Below are 18,369 nucleotides of genomic sequence, written 5' to 3'. Positions count from 1 at the left end.
TAATAAAAAACTAGATATTCCGGCGTTCATTAAAGATATTAAAGTGGTTTTTACATCTTAGTCACATCAAAAGAAAAAAGTGTATTTTCACACTTTGGTCTAAAGTTCGAGAATAATTGCAATGATGAGGCATGAAAATAAAATAAGATTTGAGAGAGTTCCCTTTGTAGTGTTATCAGATGACCCTGCAAAGTGACAAATAGGCAGGTAGCAAGTTTTAGAAGGTGAAGTCATGTAATTAGTGAACTGAATGATTCTACAGTTTTTTTTTTTCTCCTAAATGCACATTTGGGAAGCAAGCCGTAATGAAGTTTCAAACAACGGTTTGAAACTGAATATTAAAAATAAACCACATCGAGGCTAATGTAAATGCTGCAGTTGAGTTGGATCATTTTCAGGGTAGCATGATTATTTTTTCATGCGTTATGAGGGTTAATTTACATTCTGTAGCAATAAACTCAGTGTAAGGATCAAAAGTGTCTATACGTATTTGTATTGTAATTTTTTTCCCCCCCCAAATGTTTCATTGAAGATTATTTAAATCATTTTGCATCTGCTGGATTCTGAATTTAATCAAAAGATGTGGGATTCATAGTTTCACTAACACAGACCTCCATCTTTATATCAATAAACTCTAGACGTCTTGTTTTGTGTTGCTCCTCGCAATGCCTTCTCCTTCTGTCAGCTCTTTTTGAGCTCTTTATCAGAGCAGATAAACACATCATGTGTAAAGTTAACTCGACCTGTTGTGAGTCCACACAGTTTCATTTTTACCTCACACGTCACGGTCGGGCTAATGGCGCAGGTGACACAAGCGCACCTAGAAAGTCTGGATAAAACACTGACGTGTCAGTCATTTCACGAGGCTTTTATTGGATCTCTGTTTGTCTTTGCGTGGTTTTCAAGACCGCTTCAGGGCTAACAGATGGTGAAGTTTCACCCCGCGTCTCTGTCACAGTAGAACGGAAATGAACTTGTTTTTGGTTGGTTCTCGGAAACAAAAAAAGAGATTTCTGGGAAGAGCGTCGTGGAATTATCTAAGTTATTCCATGATTATTTAATCTACATAAGTCATGCATTAACCATCATAAAGTGATTAGTGCTGGAAAACAAAATGGAGATGTTTTAAATAACACAGTGGATTTTCTTGGAAGGTTCTGTTTTGATGTGGAGTCCCAATCAAGATACATTTTTTTTAAATTGTTTTTTTGTTTTTGTTTAAAAGACCACTATCAGAGTCTCTGCTGACACTTACTGTTGGTCTACTGTCTGCCATTTTATCCCAGACTCACTTGCACAAGCAGTCGCAATGTTTGAAATGGGCTATATGGGCAGTTGCCCAGGGCGGCAGTGGGAAGGTTGTGCACCAGAAAATGAAACTTGGTGTTCTTAATACGTTTTCCCTTGGTTTTACGTATGTGTAGATGAGAATAGGGAATAACTATATTACAACTATATACAACTATATGTTGTTTCAGTGAGATGGTACTTAATGTTATCCCACACTAGGATATCTGATAATTTCTCCCGTTGTCATTGGTTTGGTTTGGGAGGCAGTTTTCAAGATTATTTCATGTTTTCATGTTTACTGCTTGCAACTCATGTTATAGGCTGTGAATATAATTTTGTTGATCTACCAAGTTTTATTTTTCATTTAGATTTGAAGTGGGTTTTTTTTTTCTTCTTTTGTTTCCACAGTGGGGCCTGTTGTTTAGCCACATGTACAATAAATGCATCAGGGCTATTTTTTTTTTATTGTATCATAAAGATTAGCTGAAAGAGAAAAACACATTTAGCACTTTAAAATCAGTCTGTTGTGAAAGATGGCCCTCCTGGCTCACACTACCAAGTGCACTCGTATGCAGCTACAACCGACTCTATTTTGAACTGTACTTTGTTATTAATACATTGATTGATTTTAAGAGCCCTGGATAAAGCAGCCATTATTGGTCAGGGTATAAAGCCTAGTTAAGTGTCTGCTCTCTGTCTATTTTTAATTTATTCGCTCTGAGCTGCAGGGGTTTGCAGAATGCTAGTTAATTATCTTATTTGAGTTCTGAAAACTGTGTTTGTAATTACAGCCAAACGCATCCAATTGGATTTTTATTATGTATTAATTGGAATATATAAGTTAAAACCCAACTGCCCTTAAATCAAATATTCAACTTAGGAATTGATCAAAAGCAGCAATTGAAAGATATAATTACTGAGAACTTTGTGGCACCTGGCTTCCAGCTGTCTGACTGGCTCACCGGACCAAGCATAAACAGTGGAGAAATCATTATAAATATGTATGCAAACAGTATTTGTACTGATTTTTCAAATGCGTATCTACTTGGGAAGTGAGCCATGAAAGGACAGTTTTCAGACTTAGTCAACAGTTAAGTTCTCTCAGCATGTAGGAGCTCTTAAAGCGGGAGAAATGAATTCACAAGCAAGAAGAAGCCAAAGCACATCAGCCATAGGTTCTGTTTACCTGTGATTTAATATTAATAGATCATTGATCCAATAAAATGCAATCTGCAACAGCCTGAAGTTTGCTACATAAATGAAATAAAATTACATTGCCCGTTGTATTCCCATCAACAAAAGCAATCAGTAAGTGTCAGGTAAATACAAATTGCATTTAAAAGAGCATGACGGATATTTTCCATTTGTACCAAAAGTCAAAACGAGGTAATCTAAAAGTTTTTCTGTGTTTTAGGATCATCAACATGGTTGTAATTTGTTATTTCGGTAAGAAAGACCAGAATGACAGAACATGTTATCTCCTTCCTCCATTTTGGTAAAAATAAAGTGATAGTGTTGTCAATCATGCTTGTGTACATGCTGCTCAGTGTGCTAATGGCGGAGAAACAACTTATAGATGCAGGAAAACTGTTTATCTGCCGTCATTGGTGGCTATGCTAACTAGCCTGTGCATTTATGGCAGACTCCGTTTTGGGGAACCATCTGTAGCACAGCAGAGAGAAAGGAGGATGGAGTTAAATGAGAATGCATGAGAGTGATTGGCAGCACTAAGCTCCTCCTCCTGGCTCTGATTGGTTGTTTCTGACCGAGTGGTGTATTTCTGCATATGGCAGTAGGACTGCAGGGAGCTGGTTTTCTCACAGATTACCTGCCTCATTTTATACTGTCATGACAGTGGCAGTTTTAACAAATGTCTAAAATATCCTATTTTTTAATAAAAGTAAAATTTTTCCACAACCACACCAAATAATCGAAGTTTAATACACATGCTTGCATCACAAGTTTAGTATTTCTTTTTTTGGTGCAGTCTTTACACTGGATTCAGGGGTTTTATCCAACCAACTCTCCTTATCTTCTGTTTTTGTAGCTTGTGCCAGACTGATTGAACAGAAAAATTGGATGAAGCAAAGCCACCTGGGAAAAATCTATGGACTATGAGGTAAGAATATGCAAGACTACTTGGTAGCCACCAGCTAGTCAATTAAGCCCCTGTCTTGACCTTCACAGATGAGGTTTAGTTTGTTGAGTTTATCCTTCTGTCTGAGGTCCGAATGTCCGCCCACAGACCTGACCATTTAGGTATTGTTGGTATGTGATGTATTCATTCTCTTTCTACCTGAATACTGATCATTAATGGTGTTTCATCTGCGACACTGAAACTTATTTTTAGATTCAGAGCCAGGACTGATTATCTGCTCGTTTTTAATCAGTTTTTTATTTTTATTTTATGCCTCACGATGCGTCTCCCTTGTTGTTTTCTCTGCTTGACCTGAACCAAGGTCTATTTGAGTGAGGGATTAGATCTCAGCTGCCATACAGATACATAAACAGTAATTGTCTTAATCCCTTGTCCCACATCTTTATCTCTGTCATCGTTAGCCTCGTTGTAAGGCTACCTACTTCTCCACAATCCCCCCCTACCCATCCCCACATCTATTCATCCACTGTAATTTAGAGCTCCTCCACTGACCTCAGTGGTAGCCGGCTCATCTTAAAGCCCAAGATTACACAACTGCCCTTCTCCGTATCTCCACCACTTCATCTCGGACTCTTCGGCTCTCTCTTTTCTAATCCAAGCGTATTATCTCTCAGCTTTGACTGTCTCCCTACTGTCTAATTCGTTCCCCCACCCCACCGTTTGTCCCTCCCACCCACCACAGGACTCTCCCCCCCACCCCCAATAGCCTCCTCGCCCTTCTTCCCTTCCGTCACCTCCTCTGTCTCTCCTCGTTTTTTGCGTTCAGCGTTTCAGACCGAGTTTATTGCTATGACAGGCGATCATCAGTAGAAGCTGCAGCGTTTAATGGCTGTAAGCACGCACCGCCGACACGCACGCCGGTCTGTGTGTTTCAGCGCGAAGCAGCACAAGCAGCAGGGTCAGCGCACACAAACACACACACAGTCTCTTTCACAGCTGAGTGAGCATCCTGCTCCCTACGTGCTCCCCTTCTCTCTGGCTGCGAAGGAGCAAAGGAAGGAGAAGGAAAAAAAAAACGTCTGGCCTGGACTTCAGCTGATAGTAACTAATGACTGTCTGATTAGTTCATTAGTCTGGCACTTCACTGCCTGCCTGCTGGAGTCAGAGCAGTTTACTTTTTAAAAAAAATTTTTTTTTTTTACTGTAGATCAACTTCATGCACAAAAGCCACCCACGGTCTTCCAGCTCTATCTCCCCCGGCTTTGTTATGCTGCTTCGCATGATACTTTGAGCAAGGCGAAAGGATTTCGCCTTGGAGAAGTTCCCGGACTGATTGTTGAATTTTCTCCTTTTGTCTTAGCTCGCATCGTCGGTCTCAGCTGGCCAAGCTGCTGCGAACAGCTGAGCCTCGATTTCATTGCTCGACATCGAGGCCCAGCAAGAACCAGATACGGCTAGACTCCCCCGTTTTAGTTTTAGCAAGTGGAGTGAACGGGATTATCTGCCACACAGCTGGATAAATGTTCAGATTTGAAACGCAAAGAAAATAGGATGCTGCACGTTGTGGTGTCGTCTACCAGTGAGGATTCCCAGCACCTTTTTTTTTTTTTTTTTTTGGGGAGTTTGACAGAAACACTCACCTTTATCTCAGCCTCCCCCATTTCTGTCTCTGATAACCATGACTGTTTTCTATCAGCTCCTGACAACATACCCATAAAGTGAACCAAACAATCTGTCAAGAACCAAGTTAGAGGCAGAGCGAGAGGGATTTTGCAAGAAAACTGCGATATTGCGAATGAATGAGATGCCTGAAGTCTGATATTTGATTTACCTCCGTCAATGAGTCATTCCCTAAAAACCTCTTTTTTTTCCTGAAAACTGTTTATCTGTCTCACAACATGCATTTGTAGCCTCTGAAATTATTTTGAGATTACATTTTTCTCAATCAGTAAATGGCAGTGCAGCACAATAAATGGAATCACAGCAAAACGCTGCACTATCAGTATATGCAAATCTGTAATCGCAAATAGCTGCTTGGATTGAATATTTGCTGGATCGCAACAATTCTAGTTCTGTCCAATACTACATGTCAATCATATTTGGCCTATTGACCAAGACCACAATGTTCTGAGAAAGAAGTGGGGGCATCGTGCAACATGGCAGACATGAAATGGTGAGGGAGCGCAAAAGGTCATGACCTTCCCAGCAAGACATTGGCTGGCATGTTTCGACTAACCTTACGTAAAAACTAAATGGTTTTACGGTATCAGAATTTTCAAAAAGAAAAAGTTTTAATAATTTACATGATTGTTTTTATCCAAAAGAAAAACACAAACATAGAAAAGATGCATTATTCTGATAATCTTTTATTATTTCTGTGTAAACTTGAACTAAAATGTGGAATAAATTTTCTATGAATTTTAAGTTTACATTTGTTATAACTTTGGCTGTTTTGCTTTGTAGAGAACAATATTAGCTTATAAAGGTAGCTAGGCTTTATAAGTAGGCTAGCTACCTTACAAAAACTAGCTACTCTCTGTAAGTAGGCTAGCTACCTTACAAAAGCTAGCTACTCTTTGTAAGTAGGCTAGCTACCTTACAAAAGCTAGCTACTCTTTGTAAGTAGGCTAGCTACCTTACAAAAGCTAGCTACTCTTTGTAAGTAGGCTAGCTACCTTACAAAGGCTCGCTACTTTACAAAAACTACTCTTTGTAAGTAGGCTACCTTCTTAGCTAGCTTACTTACTAGCTACAGTCATGCTACTTTTTGCTTGATAACTGTAGTTTTTGAAGTAATGGCATCCTAATAGAGTGACAGGTGGCTCTCCTTCAGTTTATGCTTCCTCTCATGATTGTCTGTGATTTTATAAATATTTTATATTGGGTATTTACAGCAACAGTTGAATTGTCTTTATTGCCCGAAAGTGCAGCAGCCTTCTTTCAGGCAACTGACCATCAGTGCACATCAGCAGTGTTAAATCACGCTGACACTTTATATGGCTTCAGAGAGAGAAGCCATATAAAGTGTTTCTAAACTGCTGCGATGGTGTGATAAAGCTTTTAGAACCTTGATATATCATCATGTCTTGACCCATTTCTTGAACCTTTTAAACTCCTGCCATCAAGGATCAACATGAAGACTTAGAAAAATAAAATCTATTTTATAAGATATTATTTTTAATTGTTTTTGAAATCTTTTGACGATTCAACTGGTTCCTATCTCCAGTAGTCAATAAGCGAGACGTTATTAGGGCTTCTCCTCATTCTTTAAAGACTTGGCAATCATTGCTGCAGCTCCCTTATTGTTTTACTATGTAGCCGACTTGAAACAGGAAACATTTAGTCTGATTTGATGTGAGAAAAACAGTTTCTTCAATGAGTCTCTTCCATTAAAGGCACATATTAATTAAAGGGAATCAGCTTGTTTTGCTGGTGTTCACTGTCGTCTTCACGGTTCCGTCTGTAGTCAAACGTGGAAAACAAAGTGACGTTAGGAGTCTTCCGCTTGGCCGAGGCGTTCGAAGAGCGAGATGAAACAGAGAGGGGCTGTCGAGCTTCGAGGTTGGCTTGCTTTGTGCAGGAAAGCGAGCCGGCTAAATGGATGTGAAGAGTCAAAAATGATTGAGAAGAGCGGTGGGAGATGGAGTGGAAGGCTTGATAAAAGACAGTGGAGAAGCAGTGGGGGGGAAGAGGCTGTCCTAAATGAGAACAGTAACCTGTGGAGGGCGATAAGAGCTGGCAGATGGGTACGGCGATAAATAGGCAGATGGGTGGCTAGATAGATGAAGAGGGCTGATTTGCCGAGATGGAGAGGTTGGGAGAGAAGATGGGCAGATGGGGTACAGAGATACAGCAGAAGTCAAGCCAAACTTTCTTCCTGCACAATCACTTCAGGGCTAACTGCTTTTTTTGTTTGTTTGCCTGTTTCTTTTCCTTGTTAGCTGGTCTTTCGCTTCTCCCTCTTACATTCGGCCTCCGTTTCCTGCCCTTCCTCCCGTGTGCTCACTCTGCCGTCCTCTCCCCTTGCCGTTTTCTCCTCAGCCACCGCCGCACTCATGGGATATTTTTAATAGAATTAGGCCGCTCTTGTTATCGGCGGAGCGGGCAGCCGCGGAGTGAGGCGAGATTGAAACAGCGATTTCCAATTTGAGATTGTGTCACACACATCCACCCGTGCGCAGATAGCATCGACGAATCACCAGCCACCATCCCTCTTTCCCTCTCCCAGGCTCTCACCCGGATATTTCGGCCGCGCTCGGTTTCCCCTCCCAACACCTCCTCTCCTCCTTCCGCGCATGCAGGGCTACATCTAAATGCATCCATGCTCGCTCTCTGTCGCACCGGATTCCCCAGCTCCTTTTGACAGTTTATCTCCCTGTCTCCCTCGCTCTCATCTGGGCCGCATGCAGAACACATCCCTCTTTCTTCTCCCGGGCCCTCGCTCACTTTAGAGCCTCGCGAATGCTGCCTCTTCTTCGTTTTTACACTCGGTCTTCATGTCTTTTCCCACTCCTCCCACACTTGCTTCCACCTCTCCGTTTGCTTTTTCTCCTCTCTTGTTATTCCGCCTCTCTCTTCCCACACCACCTCCTCGTCTTCTGCCTCCAGTTCCTATTTTATCGCATTCAAAGTTGTCCCCCCACTTGAAAATGTTCCCCCTTCATTCATCCTCTCTTCCCTGCCTCCTCAATTCACTGGATCTCTTTGGGTTGCCTTGTCAGGTCTCCGGGTCGCTGTTGTACCTCTGGAGATGCATAATGTTGCGTGTTCATTGAGTTCAGTCAGAGTGAGTGTGTGCAGTGTGGGCGTTTGTCAGGTCATTTACTGTTTTCTATGGCTAGAGGGTCTTTTCTCTTTGCTACAGCGCCACAATTCCACCTTTTGATACAATTCGGCTGAATTGTTTCCTAATGCGCTGCCCTTATTATAACTTCCAGCAAATCAGCAAGGCCACATTAGTTGAAATCTCGCCATGCAGCCTCTCATCACACTGAGATCCGATTCATTATTCACATTGGGATGAAGTTTATGACACATTCACTCTAAAACCTAAGAAATACGAAAGCCAAATTTACTGACTCACTCCTATTCAGATTTGGTTTAGCCAAGATCTAAAGACAAAGTTTCTCTTCTGCTTTGAAATACAAGTGAAGCTTTGTTTCATAAATGTATGCTATATAAAGTTCAGCGTTAAAGTGTACAAAAATTTGGCTTCATAAAAGTCGAATTTATTGAGTTATTCTGTTTTTTAACACCGACATCAATAGTTGGAAGATTGGAGCTACAAACTAACTTTCGCAGCTGTACATGTGCCTCACAAAATGTAAGTCTGTTTTTTTTTGTTTTTTTTTAAATATGTAAAAGCTTTATGTACGTTTTCCTTGGCAAATGGACAGTCAAAACATCAAAAGCACAGCTGGATAAAGAAGCTTGGATTTTCACTGGAGCTGAAATGATTCTTTCAATGACTCAAATGATGGTGTTTTCCCTGCCAATATATTAGTGGAAACTGCATCCCCAGTTTCCACCTAAAAGGTCGAGTTAATTTTATTTTTCATATTTCCCCAAATTGAAAGAGGATTTTGAAGACGGGCTCGTTTGTAGAATAGCTTGTCTTTTTATGTATTTATTTATTTTAAACTGTGGCTTATGCTACGTCATATATTTACACAACAGTTCTGTCTCTTCATGATCGTGCCCCAGTCTGATGGTTTGGCACAATTTTGAAAAGTTACAAAACCATTTCCTTTTTCTGTCGCACCATTTACAAAGTTCAAAGTAAACGGCTGAATAAGATGGCCGAGGAAGTTTGGAATAGAGTTTTCTTTTTAGTGGCACAGTGTGCCCTGTGTTTTGAGTTCTGTCATTTCACATTTGACATTTCACCTTATTTAAGAAAGATAACCTGATGCAAAAGTCATATCTTGCAAACTAAAGGAGCTCCTTTGTTACCATTGCTAAGGTAGTGCTTTAATAAAACCACATCTACTAGAATTAGAGGAAGCTAACCTGCCTTTGCTAAGCGGGAGAGCGCTAGCTAGCCAACTAAGCTAATAATCTGGCTAGCTAACCAACCATAACGACTCCTGTCAGGCTCATATGACTATTTGAGGAGCTGAACAACAAGAAACAATATTCCGTGTTAAAAGTTAATTCAACTAAAAGCTAACTTAAACTTAAATTCAGCTGATGTTTATTCCATATTTCAGTCTTCTAGAAATCTTTTAAAACAACCTACAGATTTAGCTTACATCGACTTTAAATTGAAATTAGTACTTATGACGGAAGTGAAATTTAATTTGTCTCTTCTAAATATCCGTAGCGCAGCCAACCTTATTTGTAAATCACTGTCGCGGACCAATTTTTAACGGGTGACTGTCGACATTTGCTCGTGTTGTCTGAGTAATAACATTCAGTACAATAAATAAATGTTGTGGACAACATTGTTATGACTGTACTAATGATACGACTATAGATGCATCAATTGCTGCTTTTCTATTTTAAATAAACACAGTGTTATTATCCTTTACATGTTTTATTTTTACAATTTTAACATGATATGGAGGTTCAGGTTTCCTTTTGGTTGCTGGAACATTCTATCAAATATGTAGACAGCAGAAAAAAAGAGGCCTCTGTGAGAAATTTAGACCTGGATGTCCTGAACAATGGGATTCCCTGAAGTTTGTCTCAGTAATCCACTCCATCCATCCCTCCTGGAGGAAACATTCAATTTCATTTTGAAGATCTTCTCAGTGCAAAACATCTGCCTTGATGCTTTTTTTTTGTTGCTCAGAACGGCATACCGATTATTATGACTATCATATTTTCTGCAGGGTCAAGTGTATCGCATGGGGACGGTAGCACAGCATGGGTTTGTTTGCGATGGAGGAAGATGGGTGATAAAGACAGAAAAATCAGAGGATAAAGACCTTGAACATGTCACGTTTGATGCTACGTCAAACAACAAGCAAAAGCCCCACAGGTTGTTTTAAGCTCAGTGGCGTAATGTCAACAGCAGCCTTGCAGATGGATGCGTTTCTGGTTCTTGAAAATGGCACCACCCATGGGGACAATAAATTTTAACCACTAAAGCACGAAGCAGATGTGATGTCCCGAGTCCTCTAGCAGAAATCGTAGGAACAGCTGTGAGTCGGTCAGACTTCCAAGTAAGATTTGCAATAATCCACACCAAAGAAAGAACAACAACAGATCGGAGCGTCTTTGTGCGCAGATGGCGCATATTTCCTTTAAAAAAAAAAAAGGAATCATCAGTTTGTTGACTTCAGTGTTTCCAGCTCACAAGATCGAGAAACACTTGATTTGGTGTCCCATTAACGTTTTCAGAAGAACACAGATAAAACACTTTGGATTATCGATGAGCATGCCGTGTCCCCCAGGCAGGACAAACGCAGAGCTTTAGGTTATTGGAGACTCTCTCAACTTACAAGAATTAATAGCAGTATGTGAGTGGCATACTGATAACTCATTTTTAGGAGAAAAACTATTGAGGAGAGATTTTATACAAGGACAATTTCCTGGAATGATTGGTTACAGGATATGAGTGTGCATATGAGTGTGCAGAGTTATGATTGTTAGCAATGGGAATCCGAGAATTTTTTTCATACTACTCGACTACTAGAGTAGTCATTCTAGAAGAATATTCATGCGTTTTATTGCAGGACTTCAATTAAAAACACGTAAACCACATGTTTTCTAAAAGAAAACTCCCAAAATAACCCAGCGGTTTACTTTATGCCTTCTGTGATGTCACTAAATGTGGAAGGTCGTTTTTGGGGAGGGTACATTTTATTTCAGTTTAACGAAGTTTCACAACAAAACAGCAAAACGAGTATAAAAACCGACCACGACGCGTTGTTCTATAAATTACGTGCTATATCCAAAGACAGCTTGTATAATTTATTCTGAAAGGTCTGGCTTGCAGCTCTAAAAGCACCTAGGTGTCAGTACATGCTCTCTAAAGCTTGTCAGGGGATAAAAAGAAGTGGAAAGGGGGTTTTTAACATTTGCTGTCAAGCGCCCACATGCACCTGGATGGAGCCGAAGAGACTCGGAAGACTTCTAATCTTCCACTTTGCGCTTTCTAGGTTCAGATTTTTACTGCTGAATTGCTTTATATGTGAACGGGAGAACAAGATGGTGAAAAAAAAATCCATTCTTTGCTTAATTATGTTTGGGTATCTGCTCGCTAAAGTAACTTTTTACCCCTAGGATTGCTGCAGGCTTTTTCTCAAAGAAGTGGAGAAAGGAGGAGACGCAGCGGGGTGCAGTGGGGGATGAAACAACAGACTGTGCTTCTCTTAAAGCTGCTCTTGTATTCCTGACCATGTGTATATAAAACAAGCCCTCATTTTAGACTGAGTTATGCTGAAAACGAAAATCCTCAACCCTTTTTTTTTTTTTTTTTTCTTTTTTTGCATATTCAAAATTTTTTTTCTTTTATATGATGTTAAAAGCCTCGAAAGAAGCCGGTAAGTGGGAATCATGTTTGAAGTAGAGCATCGTTAGAAATCCCACTGTCAAGGCCAGCTGAATATATTTACTTATTCAAGTCACCAGGAAAATGAAACGGAAATACATTTTGGGTTTGCATAAATAATTCTAAAGTTAGCCAGGGTTTGATAGAATAAACTCTTGTTTCCTGTTGTGCAGTACTCTGTATGTCCGCAGAGTTTTGGGGTAACTGATACGTTAACATGCCAAAAGTAGAAATTAATGCTGAGTGGGCGTGAGCCAGTATGAGATGACATCGCAGTATTATCACAAACATTTAAGACAAATTGTGCAACAGAATCTAAATAGTTTATTTAAATAAAAAAATAAGCTGCAGTCATTTCTAATGATGCTGAAGTACAATATATCAATATAAAATGTATATAAAGTAAATTATATTGTTATGCATTTACGAACATTACAGTTGTCGTCTATGACATTTAATGTTTTGTTTTGATCAAATATACAGATTAAACATTTGTTAAAGTTGGTTGTTGTTTGAAAGTTTTCACTGTGTCAGATATTTTCCCGTTCCAATATTTCCAGTGCAGTAATCTGCTTTTAGCCAGCTGACTGACAGCATGTAGTAACAGGTGGGGGAAGGGCATTATCCAATTCTCTACACAGCCAGGAAAAAAAAAACTGCAGGACTGATAATGGAGATTTTTTTTATTAGATTTTTTTTTTTTTGCAGTTTTGAAACTCAAGCATTTTGAAACTTTCCGAAGGTTTTATTTGTGTATTTAATCCAAAAAACAAAACAATGCCGTAAAATTTATGCCTATTCCTTTCTCAGTGCTAATTTGCCAGAAGTTGTAAAGAGACTCCAGGCCAGCAGGGGGCTCACAAGAGCTTTTAAACTCTCATACAGACTAGATCTTGCAAAAAACAAAACAAACAAACAAAAAAAAGTTCTCCAACACCTTGCGAAAGTGACCCTAGTAGGAAATACATTTCTTTAAGATATAAACTTTTAATAAAAGACAAATGTTAGATGTTAAGCATCTGCTGTTTAGAAGTCGAGACAATTTTCAGGCACCAACCAGAGTTTCACCTGACAACTTTAATCAAGCTCGGCTTTATCGCTGCTCTCTGGGAAACCAACTCTGTCTTTTTCCTAAACTCTTCCACTTAGCTGGCCAAAATTAAAACACGCTGCTCCGAACAGGACAGGTTTGCTAATGCGATCAAATGCGCTCGCGCGCACACCCCCACACTCCCACACACCCACACCGCACTAATAACCCACAGAGTGAGCTGCTAAGCAATGACTGATGAGCTTCCGATGAGGATGATTTGATTACGTCGGCCGTTTGTCCACAGATATTTTACCCCCTACCACTCTCTTCTGTCTCTCTCATCTTTCACCTCCCACCGTGGCAATCCATTTCCCTCTGAAAGTGACACTGTAAGCGGCTGATAGCTCTTTGGCTGAGGTTCAGGGCCTCGGATCGATGGCTGGCGGACACGGGGCGTCAAGGTTCACCAAGGGACATGGAAGTTGAGGTGAACGGAGTGGGCAGAGACTCTTTAAAAAATGAGATGTCACCACATAATACTAACATATCCACAGAAAAACTGAAGGCAACCTTTATCTAGTGTTTTAAAAATAACTGTGGTTTATTGTTCCATTGGCGGAGAAGATATTTGGAGCTCCGGTTGTGTGACAAGTAGGCACTGATGATCTAGTTTGTCTGTGCGAAGATCAAAGTGTCAGCATATCATTCCCATTTACTAAATTATTCGTACCCTTTACGTCCCTCATCCCTCCATTTTTGATGCACAGGAATTGAGTGTGTTTGTTCACATAGCCTGGTTTTGTTAACTGTGCCAGGGGCTTGTACTGCGCTCGCGGGGCAAAGCATTAAAATATTCTGTCTTGGGAATAAGCTCCAAAAATCACCTGAATCTGAATGAGCTCATTTAAACGAGTGAGTTTAAGCAACTTTTAGATGTTATCAATGCTCAACCGTCTTGCTGTAAATGTTTTTGACTGATGAATTTGCTTGTGATTTGGCTAAACACACATATTTGGTTTTTTTTTTTTCTAATTGAGTAATTTTCATGTTTGTATTTTTTGCTGTTTTTTGTCGCCGTCTTCTTAGCGATGCTAAAAATTGCTGTCAAAGGACTCAAATTCATGCAGGAGGCTGGCAGGATCCCATTAAAAGTGATTTATTGCAAAGCAAGTGTACAAAAAAACCCATTGCCTAAACCAGTTTGAATACTGTCGGGGTGTGTATTGGAGTAGAAACAGGTGAAATTGAGCTAAACATGAACCGCTGTGTGTAAGGATGAACTGAAGGCGCTGGGTGAAGAAATGGCAAAACAAAAGAAGAAAGAGAGGAAAGTTGAAAATATTTGGATTTAATTTGGAGCTGCGGAAAAGTAAAATCATGTTAACCGCTCGGAGAAGCGTTTGTGGTTAAAACGAAAACAAAATCCCCAAAGTAACTTATTATTGGTGAAGAAGCTCCCCTTTTCATCCTCCCAGAGTTATTTCTTCTTGCTACAAGCATTTCTCCCCCTAAAACATTTGTTTGCATTCATGTGCACATCCCAGCTCCTATAATTACTCTACCTCTTCTGTACGCCTCACTGCTCCCGAACAGAGTGGCTGTGAAAATAGAATCCATTTTTATTTTCACAACGGGTGGCGAGGCGTGCAGCTGTTTCCGTCAAGGCAGAGACGCGGGGACAGGCGGGGTGAGTCTGGCTGTGTCACGTCTGTGTCTCTAACCAACCCCGTGGTTACGGGCGATCCATCCGTGCCAACTGCCTTCATTTTCGGCCCCTGCCGAGCCTCCCGGGGAAGGACCTCAAACCCAGATCGGCTGCCTTCCTCCCCCAAAGCAAGCCTTGGCAACGGCCGCCGTGTTCAGCCGGTTCGACTTCTGGGGAGCCAGGAGCTGTGGAGTAAAGATGGATAATTATTCAGGGGTAAAGCCCACCTTGAGGTGCAATGTGTGAGAGACCATAGGGAGAGGGGGGGTAGGAAGCACAAGCTCCCGGCTGGGATGGAAAAGGGAGTGGAGCCAAGCCTGTTTCCACACCATCTTCATGCACCCCAGGGCTTGTCACACAACCAAACCATGGAATCAAGGACAAGAAAAGGAGGAAACCCTCCACCCCTTCCCATCCAACCTAACCCAACCCACCCTCCTACACACATGCGTCCCCAAAAGAAACACAGTGCCCCAAAGTCTGCAACTTTCTCCTCACATTGTACATGAGAGGCATCTCCAGCAGCACAAACGGCCAAGCCGAGATCAGGCCACGGTAAAGTGCGAACGGCATGAATATTCATCGGCAAGCGAACAGCAGTGCGGAGGAGAGATCTCAAAGGGATACCAGGATTTTCTTTTTATATATCCGTGCTGCTGTGAGTCGGACTTATTACTGTGTCAGAACATTTGGTCCTCTGCAGTTGGAAATGTCATCCATGTAACTCGGAGTCAAATCTAAAAGCAAAGCATCGCCACAAGGACTCTTTGTCCTGGACTTTCAGAGGCCGGATTAGCGGCTTTGTGAAGCTCCCTTTTTTTGTCTCGTTCCTCGCAGGCCCAGAGAGATAAAGCGCAGGCTTTTAGTCCGCGTTCACGCAGCCAGATGATGCTTTGCCTCCTGCCGTTGACCCCCCACAGGCACTGGATTGCGACCCAGCGTGCCGGGAGCCTCCGGGCCTTTCCCCTTCTCTTCCAGCTTCCTCCTGGCGCGCTCGTCTCCTATCTCCCCCATCTCCCCGAGTCCTTATCGCGAGACCACAGAACACCATATTTTAATCATGCCCTCGAATGGAAGACACTTTTCCAATTAACGGCACTGCCGCGGCGACGCACTGTAACTCGGGAGCCGCAATGCGCAATCAGCTCAATAAGCCGCTGACGTTGTTTGATGTATAACTGCCTCATGAGTTTTGAATGGGAACAAAATAGGTTTATATTTATTTATTTATTTTTTGTGAACGGAATAATCTGCGCCGAAAGTGAGAGAGTGATGCTCGGCTGAAGCTGCCGATGGGCCGCCAGCGGACGTCTACGGTCGGCTGTCGGGCGGGGAAACACGAAACTGTAAATGGTATGAGAAGAAGAAAAAAAAGAGAAGAGCATGCACACTTAGCGAAAAGCTGCCGGGGATAAACCATAAAAGGTCAGAAGCTGTGTTGTGATCAGACTGTGCCAAGTAATATCAGAATCTATTGACAGGTCACACTGCAGACAGCCTGCTATTCTTCCTGGCAGGCAGCAGCTCTTCTCGACTAAAAGAGATTTGAGTTCTTATGTCTAACAACATAAACAACCAAAAAAGAGCTTCGGAAATAAATGGAAGCGTCGCAGAGATTCTCTCGCTTTTATACTTGCACTTTATTTCTGGGATGCCGCGTATATCAAATTGTGCATTCATAACAGGTTTGTTTCAGCTCAGACCGGGAACAATATCTTTTCTCCTTGGCAGAGCGGTGGGAAATTGCAGTGCCTGTCACAGATTTTCGTACTCTGAACTTCCCCACATTGTCATGTTACAACAACATTGTCCATTGGGCTTTTATGCTGTAGCCCAACACAAATTAGTGCATTATGTTGAAGTCGATGGCATGTGACGCATGGCTCTCAAATAAAAATAGTACACTTCAGAAAGTTGGGAGTGCATTTCTATTCAGTCTCTATTCTGATTTACTTAACCTTAAAGTAAAGTTAGGTTAAAAATAACAGTGCGTTACGCTTTGTAGTTCTGCATTGAAGATATTGCAAACAACAGACGTGGGTCTCCAACTAATGCCTGGCTCACATGGCAAGATTTTAAACTGATCAAAACCTAATGGAAAAAAGACTTTAACGGGTTTCGTCGTACACTGTGTGGTGTCGAGCAACACACCACAAACCATCCGATCTTTTTCACCAACATCTTGCAAAAAATCTTGCAAAACCTCTCGAGGCCAAATATGAGTTCAGCGCAAACCAACATGGCGGATCGAGAGGATGCATTAGCGCTAGTTTCTGGACTGTATTTAACTATTAAAAGACATCTCCAACGTCCACCGGACTTTCTGGTCTGCCATGGCAGCTGTGTTGTGTTTTGTATTTTGAACTCCCCTCTGTGTTTCCGTCACCTCGCTTCCTGACACATTAAACAGAATGTTGTCGTTTGTCCTCAGGAGACACCATACAAATTACAAATACAAGTCCCAACATCCTTCCAAGTGGACCAGATCACCACGCCACAGACAGCACAATTTAAAATATCTCTTTAGATTACCCTAAAGATTGTCAGGAGGAAGAAATCGGGACAAAAATTGCCATCAAAAACCTTGGCGTTTGAAGCAATCACAACAGGTCAGGTAATGAAATCACTATTCAGTGACTGCAAAGATGCACATCTCAGGATAGAGAAAAATACATGTCGACACGGCAACTGTCACTGGGGAGTCCACAGAACAGGCTTTTACGAAGAAGTGACAGAGGAGTCAGGTGTTGAAAGTAAGCCATAAGTAAGCCATGCCACACAGTTTGAGAAGCCCTGGTTTATATCAAAGCATATTTATGTATTATTATGACCTTGTCAAAGCGAGGAAGTAATCCAATTGAAAGTCTGAGGCAAGAGACGCTTTCCATCCAATAAAACTGAGCCTGAGCTGTTTTGCAAAAACGAAATGGCAAAAAATGTGTAAATGTGCAAAGCTGATGGAGAGTTACTCCGAAAGAATACAAATGATCGCTGCAGTTAAATCTCTTGAGTAAATTGTAACGTGGAAAACACTCCACTTTACAATTATACACAAATTTCTGTTGGGGTATCACATCAAATCTCAATAAGAAACATAAAACTGTGGATATAAAGTCAACAAAAGGTGGAAAAAGTCAAGGAGTATGAGCACGCGGATACAAGCGGCCAAAATGGGTTTTCTCCGTAGGGTGTCTGGGCTCTCCCTTAGAGATAGGGTGAGAAGCTCAGTCATCCGGGAGGGACTCAGAGTAGAGCCGCTGCTCCTTCACATCGAGAGGAGCCAGTTGAGGGGCATCTGGTCAGGATGCCTCCTGGACGCCTCCCTGGTGAGGTGTTCCGGGCATGTCCCACCGGGAGGAGGCCCCGGGGAAGACCCAGGACACTCTGGAGGGATGATGGCTCTTGGCTGTCCTGGGAACGCCTCGGGATTCCCCCGGAGGAGCTGGAAGAAGTGGCTGGGGAGAGGGAAGTCTGGGCCTCCCTTCTGAAGCTGCTACCCCCGCGACCCGACCCCGGATAAGCGGAAGAAAATGGATGGATGGATGGGTATGAGCACTTTTTTCTTTTTTTTTTTTCTTTTTTACAAAGCACTGTGTAGGTAACAGTCCATGTGTAACTTACTGTCTCACTCCAGCTTAGATGGGGACTAATAAATTTCCTCCTGGATGGAGTGGTGGGGAAATATGGAGTTATGTGTTTGATTATGTTTTTGTGACACATCCGAGGCTTATTCTAAAAGTTGTTAG

At 41.6% G+C, this 18,369-nt stretch overlaps 1 protein-coding gene across 2 annotated transcripts in view; it reads left to right on the top strand.

Moving 5' to 3' along the window:
- The window catches only part of cdh24b (cadherin 24, type 2b), a 226,333-nt gene that overhangs the window by 25,246 nt on the left and 182,718 nt on the right, over window positions 1–18,369 (top strand). The window contains exon 2 of one of the 2 annotated variants that reach the window (XM_032565533.1): window positions 3,338–3,409. The exons of the other annotated variant lie outside the window; for it this stretch is intronic. The gene's annotated coding sequence lies outside the window, so the exon portion shown is untranslated. The remainder of the gene's footprint in view (window positions 1–3,337; window positions 3,410–18,369) is intronic. 2 annotated transcript variants of the gene reach the window in all.

The sequence above is a fragment of the Xiphophorus hellerii genome, chromosome 6, assembly GCF_003331165.1.
Source record: "Xiphophorus hellerii strain 12219 chromosome 6, Xiphophorus_hellerii-4.1, whole genome shotgun sequence".
Lineage (NCBI taxonomy): Eukaryota > Metazoa > Chordata > Actinopteri > Cyprinodontiformes > Poeciliidae > Xiphophorus > Xiphophorus hellerii.
This window is presented reverse-complemented; position numbering and strand designations above follow the sequence as displayed.